The sequence below is a fragment of the Diplotaxodon limnothrissa genome, linkage group LG3, assembly GCF_057381915.1.
Source record: "Diplotaxodon limnothrissa isolate DT_005_m linkage group LG3, D_limnothrissa_male_GT1.1, whole genome shotgun sequence".
NCBI classification, from domain to species: domain Eukaryota; kingdom Metazoa; phylum Chordata; class Actinopteri; order Cichliformes; family Cichlidae; genus Diplotaxodon; species Diplotaxodon limnothrissa.
This window is the reverse complement of record NC_140598.1, coordinates 4,638,142-4,658,488: the sequence shown is the minus strand read 5'-3', so window position 1 is coordinate 4,658,488 and position 20,347 is coordinate 4,638,142. Positions and strand designations below refer to the sequence as shown.

Genomic DNA, 20,347 nt, shown 5'->3' with positions numbered 1-20,347 from the left:
TGATGGCTCTTCGTGCTCAGGTGTAAATGAGACGTAATATTTGCTCTTGGTTTGGTTCTCCTGTACAGAACCTTGCAGTACAACAGAAACCTAAAAACATTATTTGTAGTTGTTATTCTTAGTTGTTCTGCTGCCTAAATACCACAGGGTCTGATTATGAAGTTATTGAGCTGCACATACTTTATGACCTGCTTAAGTTCGAGGTCACAGCGTCTGTAGAGCAGCTGGAACATAATGAAGTCTACAAGGTTAAAGTTTTCTCTTCAGTTATTGTTCTTTCTGCTGCTTGGTTTGATGGATCTGAGAGCTTTTGTTTTTATTATTGTTATTATAATCATCATTAATATTTTACTCTCTAGAAGCTTTAAAATAGTGTTTGTGTTTGAAAAAATTGATTTAAGAATTGAACAGAAACATCTGTCCTTCTGAAAATCGCCCAAAGGCACGGAGACAAAGTCAAAGGATGCAACCTGTAACTTTCTCTTCCTTCATGTCAGGACCATCATCCATGATTTATATAAAATGCATATAGCAACAGTAGCACTTTAGTTTGGACTTTATGATTTCTGTAACTGGAAAATATTATTTTGTTTAAAGACAGAAGTGACCGCATAGTTGCAACATCAAAGGGAAATATTAATTAATTAGCATCAAGTATATTTGTTGCTTAAGCGTTTGCACTATAACTTAAGTAGGATTATAACTTTTAAGGAAGGAAAGATTTCAGATATTTAGTTCACTGTTTCAGTTATTTTATATGAAATTAAAACATTTACGTTGGTCAAATATGATGCTCTAAATCAAATAAAAGTTTGAAAATAAATGATGTATTTTTAAATGCTGCAACAAATGTTCACAAAAAGTAACTATAATTAAAACCAGTTAAACAAAATTCAAAAAACAAAAATCACACCTTTGGGGATATTTGTGTGGATGCCCTCAAAGGCATCCACACTATTGAGTTCCTGTTTCCCTTTATTGTATGGATGCCTTAATAGGCATCTGCTAAAACTTTCTTGTCTTTGAAACTTAACTACTTCCTCATACTTTCACCTAGAAACTCCATTCAAACTTTAAAACGTTCTCAAATGATTGGGCTATTCCTGTGTGATTCAGCTTTTTCAGATCTTCTACCGTTTTCATCTTATCTCTCTTTAAGTCTTCAGTTGCAAAATTGTGATTTTTGAGAAAATACATGCGTTGCTATGGTTGCTATGCAATTAACTCAGAGGGGACAGTGAAACTGTTTGAATTTTCTCTTCATGTCCAAACAACTTCTTGCTACTCGCTCAATTTCCACTCAAGCCCCACAAATTATACATCAAAACGTAGGTATTTTTGCTGGCTTTCAGAAAATGTCGCTATAATTGTTGTGGGACTTATAGATATTTTGCAAATCTCCTCAGAGTAACACAAAGTGTGAAAACTCTCCATATAAACTCAATGGAGAGTTTGTTCAAAATCACCGCTGGATTTCTCTAATGAGAGGCATTTTCAAATTGTCATATCTCCTTAACGAAGCGAAGTTAAGACATAAGGCTTGTCCCGATATATCTTCAGACACTCCTGATGCTCACAATTCAAGAATTATTTTCTCACCTATTACCGTTGTGAGATGAGTTAGACTTGTTTGAGGGTAGGAAATTTGTCCCTCGCTCAGATTTCATCAGATTTCAAATTCTGGAAATGAGGCACTTTTTTCTCTCATCATATCTTTTTGATGGATTTCCACAGAGCCCTGAAAATTTCCATGACTGTTCACCAAAGGCTGCTGTTTCTTACGGTGAAAGAATGATTTTTATGCTCCATATAGATTTAGAGTTACCAAAGGTTGTTTGAGAGCAAGTCAAGGCAGTTTTTGCTTCGCCTCTACTCAGTTACAGTGTATTACAAGTCATATATCTTTAATAATTTATATTTTATCTCTGAATTATGAAGACCTGAAGATCCCCCCCCCATCTCTTCTGAACAAAACGATGTCTGAATGACCGTTCTAGCCTTTACGGTTAGGAAATTATGGCCATTTGTTCGAGGGGAATCCTGAATGTCAGAAATACACTGAAGAAAACTCACACCTCTCTCTGTGTCTGTGTGTGTAAGGGCTGACTACAGCAGGTGCAGCTAATTTAACTGACCTACATATACCAAGCCCAGACTCTCCACAGCTCCTGTTCCTTTTACTCTCTGTGTATGTGTGTCTGTGTATCAATATTTCTCCTATGTTTAAGTATTACTCCTCAATCATAGTATTTCTGCTAAAGCAAAGTACTTCTACTACATCTTAGTACTTTTGCCAAATCATAGTATTTCTGCTAAATCATAGTATTTTTGCAAAGATCATGGTATTTGTGCAAAATCATGGTTTTTGGGCCAAATCATAATATTTCTGTTATTTTATAATATATGTGCTGAATATATTATATGTGCCAAATCATAGTATCCATCCATCCATCCATTTTCATCCGCTTTATCCGAGGCCGGGTCGCGGGGGCAGCAGCCTAAGCAAAGAGGCCCAGACCTCCCTCTCCCCAGCCACCTCCTCCAGCTTATCCGGGGGAATACCAAGGCGTTCCCAGGCCAGCCGAGAGATATAATCTCTCCAGCGTGTCCTGGGTCTGCCCCGGGGCCTCCTCCCGGTGGGACATGCCTCGAACACCTCACCCAGGAGGCGCCCAGGGGGCATCCTTGTCAGATGCCCGAACCACCTCAGCTGACTCCTTTCGATGTGGAGCAGCAGCGGCTCTACTCTGAGCCCCTCCCGGATGGCCGAACTTCTCACCCTATCTCTAAGGGAGAGGCCAGCCACCCTTCGGAGGAAGCTCATTTCTGCCGCTTGTATCCGCGATCTCGTTCTTTCGGTCACTACCCACAACTCGTGGCCATAGGTGAGGGTAGGGACGTAGATCGACCGGTAAATTGAGAGCTTCGCTTTTACACTCAGCTCCCTCTTCACCACGACGGACCGGTGCAGCGTCCGCATTACTGCAGCTGCAGCCCCAATCCGTCTGTCGATCTCCGGCTCCCTTCTCCCATCACTCGCGAACAAGACCCCGAGATACTTGAACTCCTCCACTTGGGGCAGGAACTCATCCCCGACCCGGAGTGGGCACTCATAGTATTTATCCCAAATTATAGTATTTATGCCAAATCACAGTATTTCTGCTAAAACGCAGAAATAGTACCTTTTAGCAGGAATTTCTACCAAAAGATAGTACTTCTGCTAAATCAGAGTATTTCTGCTAAACCAGAGTATTCCTGCCAAATCATAGTATTTGTACTGAAACATAGTACTTCTGCCCAATCATAGTATTTGTACTAAATGATAGTACTTGTGCCAAATCATAGTATTTGTGCCAAAGCATCGTATTTGTATGGAGTCATAGTATTTCTTCTAAATCATAGTATTTCAATCAAATCTCAGTAGTTGTTGTTAAAACGCAGTATTATTGCCAAATCATAGTATTTGTACCCAATCATAGTATTTCTGCTAAATCACAGCATTTGTGCCAAATCAAGGTATTTGTGCAAAAAGATAGTATGTCTGCAAAACCATAGTATATCTCTTATGTTATAGTATTACTACTAAGGCATAGTATTTCTGCCAAATCATAGTATTTGTACTAAATCATAGTACTTGTGCCAAATCATAGTATTTGTTGCACATCATAGTATTGGAACCAAAACATAGTATTTGTCCCAAAGCATCGTATTTGTATGGAGTGATAGTATTTCTTCTAAATCATAGTATTTCAATCAAATCTCAGTAGTTGTGCAGTATTGTTGCCAAATCATAGTATTTGTACCCAATCATAGTATTTTTGCCATGTCATCGTATTTGTGCCGAATCATGATATTTTTGCCAAATCGTGGTATTTGTGCCCAATTTATAATTCTGTTATGTTATAGTATTACTACTAAGTCGTAGAATATCTGTTATGTTATAGTGTATCTGCGGAATATAGTATGTGTGCCAAATCATAGTATTTATACCAAATCACAGTATTTGTGCTAAAACATAGTATTTCTGCCATATTGTGGTATTTGTGCAACAACATTGAACTGTTATGTTATAGTATTACTACTATCTATCCATCCATCCATCCATCCATCCATCCATCAATCTTCATCCGCTTTATCCGAGGCCGGGTCGCGGGGGCAGCAGCCTAAGCAAAGTATTACTACTAAGTCATAGTATTTCTGCGTTGTTATAGTATTTAAGATAAGATAAGATAAGATAGAACTTTATTAATCCCTCGGGTGGGTTCCTCTGGGAAATTCGACTTCCAAAAAGCACAGCAACGACCGAAGTTACAGTTACAGAATTGTTATATATATATATATATATATATACACACACACACACACACACACACATATATAAATACAGAGACAAATATAAATAAAATATACAAAGGGGATAAATAGAATAAATAGGAATAAAAAATAAAAATACAAGTGAATTGCACATTTCAAGTATTGAGTCTATTGCACTGTTGACTATTTACAAAAAGTATTGCACAAGGTATTGTACAGTGAGGTGAAGAGGCACTACAGCTTAGTTGTTCCCCCCTCCTTTGTCCTCCTGTTTCCCCTCCCTCTCCCCTCCAGAGAGGAGTTAAACAGTTTGATGGCGTGTGGGACAAAGGAGTTTTTAAGTCTGTTAGTTCTTGTCTTTGGGAGAAGCAACCTGTCACTGAACAGACTCTTCTGATTGTTTATGGCCGTGTGCAGAGGATGCCCAGCATTGTTCATAATGTCCATCAGTTTCTTTAATGTCCTTTTCTCTGCCACTGTCACCAGAGTGTCCAGCTTCATGCCGACCACAGAGCTAGCCTTCCTGATCAGTTTCTCCAGCCTGGATGAGTCCCTCTTTGCTGTATTTGTGCTAAAACGTAGTATCTCTGCCAAGTCATATAATTACTGCAATTTCATAGTTTTTTTAGGAAATCTTTTATGTTATAGTATTACTACTAAGTCATAGTATTTCTGCCAAATCATAGTATTTGTGTAAATTTGTATACTGTAATTTCACTGTATTATGTAGTGGCTAAGTAGGGGGCTGACTGTTTACTAAGTGCATCAGTGTAGGTCATCTCTTGTGTTGGAGTGCCCTCTTGTTGCGCCTTTTGGGTAGTGCCTTAGTAAACATGAACCCTGTAAGAAGTGGTATCATATGAGAACCGGTTTGGCTCAGTGAGATGAGTATGAGATGAAATTCTGCTGATTTACCTCTTTTCTGCCAAATCTTCAACCATTTCAACTCTTATCAGCATAATTCTCAGCAGCTTCTGCTCTTTTCAGCAGAATTCTGCTCATTCACCTCATTTCAGCAGAAATTCTGCTGATTGAACTCTTTTCAGCAAAATTTTCAGTTTTTTCTGCTGTTTTCAGAAAAAGACTCTTTTCAGCAGAAATTCTGCTGATTGAACTCTTTTCAGCAGAAATCATGCTAATTGAACTCTTTTCAGCAGAAATATTTTCTCACCTATTACCGTTCTGAGATGAGTTAGACTTGTTTGATGGTAGGAAATCTGTCCTCCTCTCAGTTTTCAAACTCCGAAACTGAAGCCGTTTTTTCTCTCGTCATATCTCCGCGACGGAGTTACAAAGAGCTATGAAAATCACAGTCAAAGTTCACCAAAGTCATTCACCCAGTACAAGAATTATGCTTCTATCCCACCTAGTTTTTGAGTTAAACAACGTTTTGTAACTCCAAAAAAATGGCGTTTTTCGCCTCTCAACGCGATCTAATTCTGACTGCTCATCACCCTGTTTTCCAGGCGCCCGCTCTCTTTCCCAGTGGCACAGTTGGTAATGACACGGGTCTGAAGCCCAAAGGTCGTGGGTTCAATTCCACCTTGTCCACATGTTTTCTTCCACTACAAATTAATACACTATCACAGACCAGTAATTCATATCGATAATTTATTACAATTCTGCAAAGTTTTATGATTTTAGCAGCTTTTCTAATATGGACCTCAGATTCTTGTTAACAGTCCATGGCAGAAATACATACAAGTACACAGCCTGATGAAGCAGACAGAAGCAGTACCTCTGATTGGTTCAGCATTTTCACCTCTTATCAGCACAAATCCCAGCTTTTTCAGCTGTTTTCAGCAAAAAACTCTTTTCAGCAGAATTCTGCTCATTCAACTCTTTTCAGCAGAAATTCTGCTGATTGAACTCTTTTTAGCAGAATTTTCAGAATTTTCACCTCTTTTCTGCCCAAATTCTGCTCATTCACCTCTTCTGAAAATTTTTCAGCCTTTTCACCTCTTATTGGCATAAATCTCAGCTGTTTTCAGAAAAAAACTCTTTTGAGCAGTCTGAAGCAATTCTAGTGATTCATCGCTTTTCAGCGCATCTTTTTGCTTCCTTACCTCTTTTCATCAGAAATTCTGCTTATTCACCTCTTTTCTGCAAAGTTTTCAGCCTTTTCACCTCTTATCACCACAATTCTCTGCAGCTTCTGCTCATTTCAGCACACTTGTCAGTCTCTCCACCTCTTCTTTGTGAGAAAAAGCTTGGTGCAGTGAGATGAGTAGCTACCTTGAGACCAGAAGGCCCAGATTCAAATCCCGCTCAGGGCAGCTTTTTTTTTTTTTTTTCAACTTTTTCAGCTTTTTTCCGCAGACATCTTCAGCGTTGAGGCATCCACACAGCATTTTCGCAGGAAATGCAAATTTTTCTAGTTCTTTATTATTCCGGGTGTTTCCGTACACTTTTCGCCGTGGAACTACTCCCACACTTTTCATCTGATTTTCGCCATTAAAACTTTAAAAAATTCTGCTCTTTATGCTAATGCCGGCTATGACTTTTGGTGCTCATAACTTCTATACTTTTTGAGATATTGAATTTTTTTTGCAATATTTTTTGCCCATTTCTGCCATATCATCAGTGGCCTCACTGATTTTCCTTGCCAGGTTGACCTGTGTTTTAGCTCAGTGAGATGAGCATCCGTTCTCAGACTGGGAGGCCCGGGTTCAAATACCGCTTATGGCAACAATTCTTTCAGTTAACAGTTAAACTTTTTTTAACTCTCTTCAACACAAATATCAGCTTTTTGACCCCTTTTCATTAGAATTTTAAGTTTTTTCACCACTTTTCAGCAAAAATACCAGCTTTTTCAGCTGTTTTCAGCAAAAACCTCTTTTCAGCAGAATTTCTGTTGATTCAACTCTTTTCAGCAGAATTTTCACCTCGTTTCTGCAGAAATTCTGCTTATTCACCTCTTTTCTGCAAAGTTTGCAGCCTTTTCACCTCTTATCAGTACAATTCTCAGCAGGTTCTGCTCATTTCAACAAAATTGGCAATCTCTCCACCTCGTCTTTGTGAGAAAGAGTTTGGCTCAGTGAGCTAAATAACCGCCCTTAGACCAGGAGGGCCAGGGTCAAATCCTGCTAACGGCAGTTTTTTTTTTTTGGTTTTTTTTTTGTAAATTTCAATTTTTTCAGCTTTTTTCAGCAGACATCTTCAGCGTTAAGGCATCCACAGAGCATTTTCGCAGGAAATGCAAATTTTTCTAGTTATTTTTGTGTTTGCAGCGCTGTGAGCCAGAACAGCGAGAGAAAAATCTGCAACAGCGACGAGCCGAATGCTTACGTGAATCGCAGCAGCTGCACATGTGCTACGCTGAATTAGAGGATATCTTTGCTCTGGATTTCTATTTCTACTTTTTCATTTCTATATGATTCTTCTTGCATCTAAACAAAGATGATTCAATTTGCTAAATGTTGATGGCTCTTCGTGCTCAGGTGTAAATGAGACGTAATATTTGCTCTTGGTTTGGTTCTCCTGTACAGAACCTTGCAGTACAACAGAAACCTAAAAACATTATTTGTTGTTGTTATTCTTAGTTGTTCTGCTGCCTAAATACCACAGGGTCTGATTATGAAGTTATTGAGCTGCACATCCTTACGCTCTGCTTAAGTTCGAGGTCACAGCGTCTGTAGAGCAGCTGGAACATAATGAAGTCTACAAGGTTAAAGTTTTCTCTTCAGTTATTGTTCTTTCTGCTGCTTGGTTTGATGGATCTGAGAGCTTTTGTTTTTATTATTGTTATTATAATTATCATGAATATTTTACTCTCTAGAAGCTTTAAAATAGTGTTTGTGTTTGAAAAAATTGATTTAAGAATTGAACAGAAACATCTGTCCTTCTGAAAATGGCCCAAAGGCACGGAGACAAAGTCAAAGGATGCAACCTGTAACTTTCTCTTCCTTCATGTCAGGACCATCATCCATGATTTATATAAAATGCATATAGCAACAGTAGCACTTTAGTTTGGACTTTATGATTTCTGTAACTGGAAAATATTATTTTGTTTAAAGACAGAAGTGACCGCATAGTTGCAACATCAAAGGGAAATATTAATTAATTAGCATCAAGTATATTTGTTGCTTAAGCGTTTGCACTATAACTTAAGTAGGATTATAACTTTTAAGGAAGGAAAGATTTCAGATATTTAGTTCACTGTTTCAGTTATTTTATATGAAATTAAAACATTTACGTTGGTCAAATATGATGCTCTAAATCCAATAAAAGTTTGAAAATAAATGATGTATTTTTAAATGCTGCAACAAATGTTCACAAAAAGTAACTATAATTAAAACCAGTTAAACAAAATCAAATGTTTGAATCATGCTTAACCAAATGCCAGGCTGGAGAGCTGAACCTAAAGTATACGTAGAAAGATTTCAACATCTGAGCAGTTTTTAATGTTTTTATCACATATAAATGTCACAGCAGTGGGTCCTGGCCCAATGCTTTGTGTTTTTGGTTTTCTTTGACTCTTGTTTTTCTTGGTTTTTGTTCTTCTTATTTATCAGGCTCTCAGTAATCTTAGTTCTCCCTCCCTCAGTGTTCATTTCAGCCTGTGTTTAGTTTCTGTTCCCGTGTCCCACGTTTCATCGTTTCATGTCGAGTCAGCCCTGTCTCTCTGTTTCCTGTGTCTCCCCAGTCAGCCCCGCCTCCCTCGGGCACTCATGTGTGATACAGAGTAATAAACCTGACTACATTTGCTACACTCTTTTTATTACCTGTTACTTTAAAATTCATACACTAATTATGTCTGCCCATCTCTCTAATGTGAAGGTCAAAGGTCAACATCCCAGTGGCATAAGAATAATCCCAAAGGGGCAAAGGGAGTGGTTAATTTAGCATATTTAGCATTAAGGGTACAGCAAGGATATACTTTTACTTATTGTGGCAGGGGTGTGGTCTCTGGCCTGCTGCAGTGGAGGCTGGTGGCGGGACGTTGGACGGCACAGGTGAGGGTGATGGAGCTCATGACTCTCCCCTTTATAGTGACAGAGGAGACCAGCGTGGGGGAAGCGTGTAGTGGAGGAAGCCGAGGAGAGAGCTGCTTTCTGGCTACAAAGACGGCGTCAAACCAGAAAATATTGCTTGTGGTCAAATAATGTGTAATAATAATGAAATAAATAGGCCATTGGGAAAAACTTGATTTTGAAATAAAGACTGACTTTGAAAAAAAGGACATTTGGATTAAAAACGGCTGGGAATAAATAAAATGCCTCAGGAATAATCTCTGTTATTGTGAAAAATAATGATCATGAAATAATATTTCACAATAATAAGTAAATTTATATAGCAGAATGCAATATATTTCACAATAATGAGCTTCTTTTCAAAATGTGTTCAATTATTTCACAATATCATTCTCACATTACATATCTGTGTCTTACTTATTCACATAGTTATTTATTTCATCATGACTTATTTATTTATTTAATTTTGAACACTTTGGAGTTCCATATGGTTGTAGTGGGCTTGTAATGTAAATGTGTCTGATTAAATGTGACATTAATGCTGACGCTGCATCAAACCCTGATAAAACAGTTCTATTAGTAGGTCTGTGTGATCAGCATCAGTGGGTTAAGGTGAGGCCTTGACTAGTAGAACGTCATGTTGGTGTTTAACAACACGTGAGCCAACATCAGACTTCGAGCGCTACGATGCTAAAGATCAGAAGATCCAGTGTGACATCATCGTTACCTGGCAACAGCAGCCCTCATCTGACTTTATTGGAGGATATTTACACCAGCAACACGGTTTAGTTTGATATGACGGATTAACAACATGCGCTGTGATATCCAGTTCATCTGTAATAGATACTGGATCTAATCAGTGAGCAGATATTTGATCAGCTTATTTATAATTATACTAGAAACAAATACAACTGTGTTGGTGATTCATGCAAACTTGCATATCAGCCTTTGAAGGTTTTGTAGTATTGAGAACAAAGAGGTTGTGTTAGGGCTGAAAAGCCCGACTTGTTCTCCTCTGCAGGTCATCAAATGCACCACAGAAGTTTGTATTTGCACAGCCTGTATATGTTTGATGGCTTTATTATTCTCTGTTCAAAGACAGTAAATATGGAAAATGTCTCATGTAGTATCAGCTTCATTTAAAATGACTGCAGCAAACATTTAGAGAACATGTGCTGCTGTTTGTCCTACATTTCAACACTGAATGAACCCTGAAAACATGATGGCAGCTGGCAGGTTGGAGTTCACATGAAATATTGGCTGTATGAAGACTGGAAATATAGATGATAAAAACATGCAGCCAAACATTTGTGGACATGAATAAACTATCTGATCCAAAAAGCAGGAAGTGACACAGCTAGAAAGTGTGTAACAGCTGAAGTCAAATGTGATGCAGAGTTGAATCTGCACTTGGATCCATCTGTGAAAGGTCCACATGTAGGGATCACATGAGTCCTGATGTTTGTCAGTCCAGCTTGATAACTCCATCTACTGTGGGCTACATATACTGGGCTGGTAGCTCCACAGTGTTGGAAAGAAACTATTAAATGTGCAAAGTTTAAAATCAGAGGCTCTTCTAACACAGGAGCCATGTTGAGTTTAGATCACAGCCGACCACCGGCAGTCTGAAATGGAATGAAGCCCATTGACAGCCAGCAGGTCTAAACAGGAACGCACCCATTTGTATGTGTGGCAATGATGTGGCTGCAGCTGACACAGGATTGGTTCAAACTAAACATCAGACACATTTCACAGAGTTCACAAATAAACTCACGTTTTTATTTTTGAAGATGATCATAAAGTAGAATTTATGGTCCAGTAGAAACAGCAGGAGGTTTGAGCCCTACTGATGGCAAGGCAAGGCAAGTTTATTTGTATAGCACAATTCAACAACAAGGTGATTCAAAGTGCTTTACAGAGACATTAGAAACAAAAACAAATAAAAAGCATGATTTAAAATTGATTAAAACAAGCAAACAAACTAACTAATTAACAAACAAACAAACAAACAAAACAGTATATAAAATCAAAACAGATCAGAACAGTAGATAAAATCAGTAGTTAAATGTAAGTTTTGAAATTTAAGCTTAAAAGTGTGGATTTGGTGCTTTATTCAAATGCAGCTGAGAACAGGTGAGTCTTCAACCTGGATTTAAATAAACTGAGTGTTTCAGCTGATCTGAGGCTTTCTGGGAGTTTGTTCCAGATATAAGGAGCATAAAAGCTGAATGCAGCTTCTCTGTGTCTGGTTCTGACTCTGGGAACTGATAAAAGACCGGATTCAGATGACCTGAGGGATCTGGAAGGTTCATACTGGGTCAGGAGGTCACTGATGTATTTTGGTCCTAAACCATTCAGAGCTTTATAGACCAGCATCAGAACTTTAAAGTCTATCCTCTGACGGACAGGCAGCCAGTGTAAAGACCTCAGAGCTGGACTGATGTGGTCCACTTTTTTGGTCTTAGTGAGGACTCGAGCAGCAGAGTTCTGAATGAGCTGTAGTTGTCTGACTGATTTTTTAGGTAGACCTGTAAAGATGCTGTTACAGTAATCAAGCCTACTAAAGATGAATGCATGGACTAGTTTTTCCAGGTCCTGTTGAGACATCAGATCTTTTATCCTTGAAATATTCTTGAGGTGATAGTAAGCTGACTTTGTTATTGTCTTAATGTGTTTTTCTAAGTTTAGGTCTGCATCCATCACTACACCCAAATTTCTCGCCTGGTTTGTGGTTTTTAGATGTATAGATTGAAGTTCTCTGGTGACCTGTAATCGTTTTTCTTTGGCGCCAAAGACTATTACCTCAGTTTTGTTTTTGTTTAGCTGGAGAAAATTGTACGGGGCCTTGGTCTCCTGGTGACATTGTGATATATATTTGTGTGTCATCTGCATAGCTATGACAGTTTATTTTGTTGTTCTTTATAATCTGTGCCAGTGGGAGCATGTAAATGTTAAACAGAAAGGGTCCCCAGATGGAACCTTGGGGAACTCCACATGTGATACTTGTCTGCTCAGATGTGAAGTTACCTATTGATACAAAGTATTTCCTGTTTTCTAAGTATGTTTTGAACCAGTTTAGTACAGTTCCTGAAAGACCTGTCCAGTTCTCCAGTCGTTTGAGTAATATGTTGTGGTCAACTGTATCAAATGCTGCACTGAGATCCAGTAAAACTAAAACTGACATTTTTCCACTGTCTGTATTCAGACATATGTCATTAAACAGCAGAAACAGGATTTGGAGGAAGATGTTAATAGATTAGAAAGAATTGTACACTGTGAATCAATGCAAGTCTTTCTATATAGACAGATCTGTAATAATCCCTCAGGTAGGTTCCCCTGGGACAGTCACAGATAGAGACACCAATTCTGACATCCTTTGAAAGCCTGACTTTGAATTGTCATCACTCGTCATGCACACAGATGTTAATTCTACATATTCCTGGTACTGAACTCTAAATCAATATGAAGAAAATGCTCCTGCTAATCTGCATCTATGTTGATATCAAATCCTTTTCCAGCACATGGATAAATCTCTATAAATCTTTCAGTCTGATCAGAATGGGCACAGTGTTGTTATTGCAGCTCCCTGATGTTTGAAAAGCTAAATGTCCATTTTAAAGTGCTCGTGTGTAGGATTGTGTTTCCTTCCTTTGTGCAGTTCTTACAGTAAACATGTTTGAATGTTTCCTGTTCCCCTGATGCTTCTTCCTGTTGGATAAAATTGGTTTGAATAACATGTTCTTATAGGTTTTAATGAACTTCAAACTGGGATCCACTTACAAAACTGTCTCATTTTATTGGAACGATCCACATTTGCATCCATTCACGGTACATTTGACATCTGAACACATTTGTACACATGATGAAAGGACAGATGGTGTTTGTGTCCTTCTTAAACTTAGTGTGGATGTTTCATCATGTAGAACTACTTAGAACAAAGTCTTTGGGAACATTTGGAGAACACGTTTAGGAAAGTACCATCCTGGTAGAACATTTTCTTAAAGCAGAGCAGAGCTGCAACATGACTGTGAGGATTCAGAAGAATAAAGTCAGAATACTTTATTATTATGAAGACTAAAGTGCACCTTAATGCTGCCGATGAACACACATGTTCTTTGTGAAAGCATGTGTGAGCACAGCTGACGTGCACCACACTGACCCCACTCGCCCCATTTCTTCATCCACTTCTTGCTCTTGTGCTTGAAATGAGACGCAGCAAAAGTCAGAGGCTCTAAAATCCACAAAAAGGGGGCTCGTTAGATCAGGATACTGGATGTGATCCATAGAAAACATGGATAATACACCACTTTTTTTGAAGCATCTGTAGCACTGCCTCAGTTCTGGATGTTTCCACAGACTCCTCTGTGCACCTAAAGAAAAGGTCAAAGGTCAGCAGCACATGTAGTTGGGACAATTCTTCAGTCGCACAAACTACACAATCATTTTCCTCCAATGACGACTTTTCACTTGCAGAAATGGTCCTGTGTGATTTCCAGGCTGTGATATAAAAACTAGTTCCTAATGGCAGCGACTCACTCAGTAAACATGTGTTTCCTTCACCAACCTCACACACAGATCCAATAAGATCAGGAAGTGGGCAGTATAGTACAATATGTGTTATTCTGTGCTGCACTGCCCAAACTAAAGATCTGCTGAAGTGTTGGAAATGATCCAGATGTTTATTTTGGACGATACAGCAGAAGATCAGACATGAAAGTGGAGATAACACAGAAGACCTGCAGCAAAGGTCAGAGGTCAGACTGGGCCCTGGATTCAACAATGAGCCAATGATCATCAAGCAGTGACTAAAGCAGAGCCCTGACGTTCTGACATTCATCACACAGTCAGAACAAATGTCTGCTGATGACTTCATCTCATGAAACGACTGATAGATGTCAGTTCATTGATCAGCTGAGCTGCTGATCTTCATCGTCACAGAAACATTCAGCTTGTTTCAATCAGTAAATAACTCCCACTACTCCCAGTTTGAACTGTTCCCACTCAAAATGCTGTGAGAACAATGATCATTGTAGAACTTCACAAACATCACGTGTTGTTTTCCACATGTAAGATCAGCAAACACACAGAAACTTCCTGTTGCCACACACGGCCTCTAAAATCTCTTCCACGCTTTCTGTCTGAAGTCCACTCTCTGTGTCGGATCCACAGGAAACAACAAGATCTTATTAACATGGTTTTCAATGTGTCTCCTTCCAAAAAGTCCAACCAATGAACAAATGTGTGTATTTGTGGAGGCCGAACAAAAGCATGACACATTTCTCTGTTTCTATAAACTGGAGTCAAACACAAACATGAAGAGTTTCACTGACAGACTCCAAAATGCCCCCACAGTGGATCAAAGGGAAATCCTACAGTGTGGCCAGAGACTCTTAATGGCTCCAACATCAACACATCCACAATGTTGGATCCAGTTCTGCCTCACAGAGTTACTAAGACACACCCTCTGCAGCATCACAACAGCTCCACCTGCTTCACCTGCCTCCTCAGCATCTGTACACCTGAAGAGAAAAGAAAGGCTCCAACAGCTCAAATCTACAAAGGATTCATGAAGTTTCATCCAACAATAACATGTTTGCCTTCCACAGTGTGCTGTTAGACACCACTGTACCTCTGCCATTTCAAAAAGAGCAGCTTGGGAACATTTTGGCTCCAAACACTTTGTGTTTAAGTTCTTTGTTTTCTTTGTGAAGCCGACAACATCTGGAGCTTTGTGACTCATAGAAACATCATTTTGTTCTTTAGATGACAGCAGATTGGGACTGAATAATCAATCACTATCAAACCAATAAAGACAAACATGCTGATTTTACAGGAACTTTGTTGGAGAAGCTGCAAAGACATGAAACTGGTGGAGATCCCAAACCAGTTGATAGTGCTGGTTATTCCAAATAAAGCTGTTTCCCTTTGAGATGAAATGACTTTGTGTCCTGATATATAATAAAGATGTTGTTGTTTTTGAGCCCCTGTATTAAAAGTAGCTTAAAGTCAGCTTGAGTTTGATGTCTTTATGTCAAAGCTGCTCATGATGTTGAGCTGCTGATGGAATAAAAACAATATAAAAGCATGTAGTCCAGACTTAAATGTAGCCTGTTGTTAGCTGAGGTCCACACACAGTGTTTGACAGTGTAAAGTGTGTGAAAGGGCTGCTGGTGGAGCTCACTAGGATGAGCAGGTGACCACGAGGTGGAGAGCAGCTGGCCTGGCTTTGACCCGGGCCACGCCCCCTTTCTCTCTGCTTTGCTGTCACTTATCTTCACTGCTCTGTCCAATAAAGCTGAAAAAGGCCCCGAATCAAAGAAATCTGCTGCAGCCTCTGAAATGTCTTCTGTTTCCTTCCCGACGGCTTTTTCACCGTCAGCCCATCAGACAGTCCAGCAGCATTTATGATGATGTCATGATGTTGAAGAGGCTGCTACGGTGGCCTCCCATGACCCCCAGCCTCATCACAGCTGAGATGCAGACATTTGAAAACATTCAGCAGACAACTGAATAACAGTCCAACACAACAGTCTGTGTGCAGACACACACTGACCTTTCATATAGTCAAAGGAGTCAATCAAACACAGCTGGTTGAGTCATTTCTCTGTGAGTCTAAAGTGAATCTAGTATTTGAAAGTCCACTTCCTGTATTTGTTGTTGAAGACTTCTTCAGCTTCTTTTCAAGGACATCAGCTGCTTGTTTGGCAGCAGAGGCAGTTAAGAAGCTTCCTGAAAAACACTGAACAGTGAGTTCACTGTGGCATATGACAGATTCAGCTTTCTGTGTGCAAATGTGTCTGTGTCGACCTTTCAAATGCTGTTGAATCCAAAACATCAGCGGCTCCTCGGCTGCTCACTTCATGCACTTCTGTCTGTGTGACAGTCCAATGACATCACAGCTGTTTCCAGCCCCAGTGTCTCAGGACTGGACACCTTTAAACATGTCGAGGATCAAACAGCGTCCAGCTAAACACACATGAAACTATCAGAGCTGACAATCATTCCAATAACATCTAATGGTTCATGTATGTAGACACAGGACTACAAGGAAATGGCTCTCAGCATCTGGCTGTGGGAACACATGAGTCCCTGTTTGTGTTCAGATTGTGTGCATGTTTTAGACGTGTGTCACATGTAGAAACACAACAATCCCACAATGACACACAGATGTGTTTGACACAGCTGTGCAGCTGTAAGTTGTTTCTAATGATTCATTGAAGCTCTTCTAACATTCTGGAGACGATCAGTACATGAATCTGTTCAACACGACAACAATTTGACTTCAGTGTGAACGTTTGCATTAAATAACCTTCTTCATCCAGCTGACAGCATCTTCATCCTATGATGTGAACAGTTCCTCCTGTTGATGACAAACCTCTGACAGGATCTGCTTGAGGAGCTTTTTCATGTGCAGCTCTCTGAGCTCAGGGCTGAGCTGCTGTTTCATCTTTAAGAGCTGCTGCCTCCTCGCCGGACTTGTTCTCCTCTTCTTCTCCTAATGACACCATTTCTGCTTCATATAAAATTCAATAAAGATGCTGACATGTATCTGTAGCAACAACATCATTGAATCTAGAACAACTGGAGCCAAACCAGTGGCTCTGCTGGGATCACTGGTAAGCCAACACTTCCTTGTTGATGCAGATTTCAGGGCTTCCTTTTGCTCCTCCGTTATAACTGTTCTCTCTTCTCAACACATGATGACACAAAGGAATCAGCAGTGACAAAGATGATGCTGAAGAGAAGCACACACTTCACACATATAACAGAGCAGTGCAGTTACACACACCTCTGCTCGACATCAGGCCTCAAACAAAGACACAAAACACTAACTTGACTCTAAACAGAAGAAACGAGCAGCTGTTTCTGTTCTGTGCTTATTTATATTTGACACACATGCTTCTCTTTGTGCAAACACACATCGCACTATAAGGGTAACCTCGCACACAATGATTGGACAGCACAGTGATGATGCTGGGAGATCCTATACGCAGCAACACAGAAACACTGAGAACTTTAAACAATGATGGAAAGTGTTATAAATGACTTGTTGGCCTCTGATCTGTCACAAACAGCTGAAACGTGTCTCTCATGAGTCACATGAAGGTTTTTGACAGAAAGGACAAAAAGTAGCTGCAGTCAGTTTGTGTCATTTTTATATTTATTCATCTGGGAGAAAAATCTGAGGGACATTAAAATGTGTTTTCAACAGAGACAAGAACATGAATATAACAGAACAGGTAAATGAACATGTTTCAAGTAAACAGCTGGACTGATCAGGTCCAAACACAGAGTGATAAACTTGTCAAACAGCTGTCATATCTTTATATAGAAGCTCTTTATAAATGCTGCTCACTGCAGTCTGTTTACTAATAATGTCAAAGTGTTAGAAACACAGAAACATCAGAATGGTCTTTGTTCACAGAAACCTGTCTGGGATCCTTTGTTGTTCTTTTGATGCAGAGTTACATTATAAATATAAAGAGTTATTTCAGAGTCTCATCAGTTTTCCTGCATGTCTTTATTTAACACATCAGCAGGGCTGAAGCTCTCATGTTAAACACACACTGATCTATGGACACATTCATGTGTTTCTAACAGAACCAGGCTGTTATCAGCCTGCACTAACATTATGTCACACACACTGAATGTAACAGTGACAGTTTACATCATCACACAATCAGCTGTGATTGTTTCACTGTCATCAAACGAGTCAACAGGAAGTAGAATCAATAGAAACCAATCATTTACTGACAGCATGTCTGATGGAAATAAGTGCAGATTATGTATGAAGTCTAACTGCACACAGTAACTGTGTTACAATAAGGACTTAACAGCGCCCTCTGCTGGAGTGTTTCAGTACTGCGTTAACTAGAATACACCACCTCCTCCTCACACCACCTGCTACAGCTCTACTCTTCTATGACTACAGTCATCCACAGCACTGATGTGAGGTCACATGGTTCATATGTAAGGAGCACAGCTGACCTCAGGTCAGTTTAATGACTGTGAGCAGCAGCTGTGTTATTGTCACTGTGACAGGGAGACACTCTCAGACACAGCGCTCATGTCAGCTTGTTCTCATGCAGGAGGATCAGGAGCTCCATGTTTGTCTTTCTGTTTGAATCATGATGTGTTTGTGCCATCAGAGTCTGTCATGAGTACTCAGGGTTTCACAGCAGCTCTTCTGGATGCTGACGAGGACTCCAACCTCATGTTTCACCTCTCTGAGCTTCTGATGTCTGTGAACACTCGTGTTTCTTCTCTGGGCTCATCTGGACAAAAACACCTTTCTGTGTTTGGCTGCAGCCTCATTCTGACTGACAGGAAGTGTGTTATCCATGAGCTGCACTTCTGTCAGGAAGTTTCCTGCTGTGTTTCCTGTCTGTGGACAAACACGAGTGTTCCAGCTGAGGACTTGGTTCCTTCCACCTGTCCATACAGGACATCACGCTGTCTGCAGCTCTGTAAATGCAGCTCCAGGTCCTTCCACGTGCTGCTCTGTATTTGTGCAGTTTGTAGTGTGTCCTGGGAAACGTAGCACACATGGTGTTCTTCTGCTGTTTCCTCCTTTCACTGAGTGTGAAACACTGACGCTGTGCTGTTGTTCACAGAGGGGAGCTGATTCTAGCTGCAGCTGGACTCTGTCATCTAACTGAATGTGTTGGTGCTGATCACGGGGCTCTGAGGGGGGAGCAGCAGGAGGACTCTGGATGCTGACGTCAGTGTATCTGTGGAAGCTCCCACAGCGTGTCTGTCATTCAATATTGTGCTGTATATTGTATCTATGCAAAGATGAACAGACTGTGTGTTCACTGGTCTCTGTGCTGCAGCTCTGATGTCATCATCACTCCCTCCTCCACCCTCAGCAGTCCCAGCATGCTGCTGTGGTGCACCCCACCCTCACTCTACACCTGAGCCACAGACCACACCCTCCACCTCAATATACACCACAGTTTTCTCTGCTGTGGAAATGAGATCAGGAGGAAATCATCATTATTATTATTTAATAAACGCTCACATTAATGTGGGCTTATTTGTTTCATATTAGAAACATTAGTTGAGTGTTTTTAGTATAAAATGGTCAAAGTCCCTCTTTTTGCTCCTCCCCTCACCTGTGGATGGGCGGTGCTGTTACCGTGGTGACAGCTTGGATGTGTTTCAGTCCTGCCTGGTTATCACTGCAGGAATCTTTCACATTTATTACAGGTAATAACTCTGATTTTTCTGTGTATTATGAACCAAATGTATCCTGATACACACAGAGATGGATGAGCAGAGGTTTTTTTGCAATTTATGTAGTTACTATGGACTTAATGCACACATATTATTAAAATTAGGGCTATAACAGTTGTATTGATGTATAGCAACTTGAAATGCTCCCACAAATGGCTCCACAGCATGTAAAAATATAACAAAAGCTCTGGCGGACTTGGTTCTGTGGTCAGTCTTAAAGGGTGAAGTTAAACTCTGTAATCTTCACTGTGTCACAGAGTTCAGTGAGTCCCGTTATTCACAGTATCAATCAGATCATCAGAGAACAGCTGATCAGCAATCAGTGGTGCCAACAGCGCCTCCTGTGGTGAGAGGATGCAATAATGCAATGTAGCATTTTTCCACTCAACACTTGCAGTCATGGAAACTGTCTGTTGGATCTGTGTGACGTTGCTTTCTTGGTTAGAGTTCCTCACAAATGTCCAGATGATTCTTCTAATGAGGCGTCGACCATGTTTGCAGCTCTTTGGAAGAAAACGTCGCCCTTTGCCATCCTTACTTTTCTTTGACTTCTTCAAATGCAGCTGAACTCCAGCTGGTATTTTCTTGGACTTTGCAGCTGTTTCTGGTCATCAGTTCATTCCTGCAAACCTCTGAAGCTGAACAACAATGATGCTGCATTGCTGGCTGATCCCAAAAGGTTGATTCTGTTCATCTGGACGTTTTCAGAAACGTTTGCTCACTGATCAGGTGACTTCTTCAGTCTCAGCTGACTGCAGCTTTACAAGCTTACAAACAGCACATTTGCACAATGACTGAAAGCAGCAGCACCTGATATATATGAT

General features: G+C 40.0%; 1 protein-coding gene across 3 annotated transcripts in view; it reads right to left on the bottom strand.

The window, feature by feature from the left end:
* LOC146634309 (protein NLRC3-like) overlaps positions 1-20,347 on the bottom strand; it is a 709,813-nt gene that overhangs the window by 339,105 nt on the left and 350,361 nt on the right. The window lies entirely within an intron of this gene.